This window comes from Cyprinodon variegatus, unplaced genomic scaffold, assembly GCF_000732505.1.
Source record: "Cyprinodon variegatus isolate N-32 unplaced genomic scaffold, C_variegatus-1.0 Scaffold276, whole genome shotgun sequence".
Lineage (NCBI taxonomy): Eukaryota > Metazoa > Chordata > Actinopteri > Cyprinodontiformes > Cyprinodontidae > Cyprinodon > Cyprinodon variegatus.
The window spans coordinates 861,519-863,514 of record NW_015150729.1 but is presented as its reverse complement, the minus strand read 5'-3'; the positions used below and the strand labels follow the sequence as shown (position 1 = coordinate 863,514).

The following is a 1,996-nucleotide window of genomic DNA, read 5'->3' as shown; positions in this document are numbered from 1 at the left end:
ATAAAGTATTGTCTAAACTTAGGACAATGTAATGCTAATGTAATGCTGATTTCTTATTTTTTAAAAACTTTGCTTCCCCTTAAGTAGACAAATAACCATTTAGAATTGATCTTGTTTAGTGTAAGAGATATTTCAGCTGCTTTCTTTTCAAGTTTTAACAACAAAATACAGCTTATGTGTTTAAGCATAATCTTTTTAAAATCCCAGAGTTGTAAAAAAAACGCTTCCTGTAATTTTTTATCAATAAATGTTGAGATAAACCTTGAGGCTCCTGATTTGTTTTACAAATAAAAGACTCCATGTGTTTCTACAAATGAAACTTTCTTAGGGGGCAGTTTTAAGGGGGACGACCCCTTGTTCAGCTTGAATTCTCCGCTTCTCATCTCTTAACTGATTCTTTTCCCTGTCTGCCTTTCTCTCGCTCTCTCTCTTTTCCTTTGTGTCTTTGAAACATTTTTTTTCACCCCTAAAAATCTGCACAAGCTCCCTGATTCATTAATAGCATCATACGTCCCGTAAGACACACACAAGAAGGCCTGACACTTTGTACAAAATAAGAGGTAAGTTAATTTCAAATGTTACAAGTAAAAGTATATTATTTTGGTAGTTGAAACTTATGAAATTCTGAAACAGTTTGGACAGGAAAGTAGAGGCAGCTCCTACACTTCAAACATATCGTATATCTTTTGGAAACAGGATTTATAATGCGGCCTACAAGACGAGGACTGCTATGATGTGCAGTCAATATATGGGTGGCTCTTCCCATAAAGGCCTTGGCCTTCTTTCCGTATATGATTTATTATTATTTATTAGTAGCTCAGTTCAGGCGGCCATACAAAGCTTCTGCTGGTCTTTGGATGACTATTTTAATTGTTTAAGAAAAGAAAAGCTGCCTTTTTTTTTATTATGTGTTATTTGTTCCTCATGTTTTCTCTGTTTCCTCAAATAGCAGCCTAACAGAACATAGAAATGTTGCTCTACTCACTGTTTTTGATGATCGGTGTTGTCAAACATTTTTGATTTCACTTGTCACTTCCTTTTTTTGCGTTATTCCTTGTCGTCAATTTGCCTTTGATATTCACAAAATCCTTTTTAATTAATGAAACAGTTAAGAGAGTTGTTTCTAACTAATCAAGAATAAATCTAAGCAATATTTTTGCTTTTAGTGTCAAAGATGAACAACTTTTTTCTTCAGACATATTAAGTACAGGTCAATGCTTAGTCCTATATTGGACAATTTGCATGAAAAAGATTTTTTAAGGAGGAACACCTTGGTCATGAAAATGTGCTGACCGATGGAAAAACAAATTCACCTCTTTGATCTAACAAATCTGAGCTTTCCCTTAACTCGTCCTCCTTCTCATCTCTGTTCTCATTACTGAAGTTTAGCCAAAATGTGCTTTTATTCTGGTACACAATCTTAGAATATTTTAGAAGTATTTAAGAGTGCAGGGTGAATCTTTTGTTGCTTAATCCATAAAGACACATCCAAAGTTGGCCTGAGGGACAAGAAAACAAAACCACTGCGTATGGTCTCCGGACCAGCAGATGGTCCCAAAACCTCAGAATTCTTACAAAGGATATATTGTATATATATATATATATATATATATATATATATATATATATATATATATATATATAAAAAAAATGTTTTGTTGTTTGCACACATCAAATGTATTTTAGGACATGTGCATGCAATCATGGTCATTTTACATAGCAGATATTTCTCTTTCACATTCAACTTTACAAAGAGGGGGATTTTCCTATGTGAAAATCTGTGGACTGGATATCTAGATAAAATGTTCTTACACATATTTAAAAAAAGGTCCACTTTTCATATGTTTCTTGTAAGAGTGAGATTTTGCTTCAGATTATGTTTTCCATAGCTATCTGGCTTTGACCTGACTCTAGATACATTACGCTTTAAATCCAAGTTAAAAGGTTATTGGTTAAAGAAAACATGAGCTGTAGCTGTTTCAGGTGAAGCTCTAGG

At 33.5% G+C, this 1,996-nt stretch overlaps 1 long non-coding RNA gene across 2 annotated transcripts in view; it reads left to right on the top strand.

Annotated features, from left to right (window-relative positions):
• The first annotated feature begins 435 nt into the window (after positions 1–435).
• Positions 436–1,996, top strand: part of LOC107089996 — a 25,133-nt gene continuing 23,572 nt past the window's right edge. Inside the window, exon 1 of one of the 2 annotated variants that reach the window (XR_001481460.1) lies at positions 436–560. This is a non-coding gene — a long non-coding RNA (uncharacterized LOC107089996). The remainder of the gene's footprint in view (positions 561–1,996) is intronic. The other variant, XR_001481459.1, reaches the window with a different exon arrangement.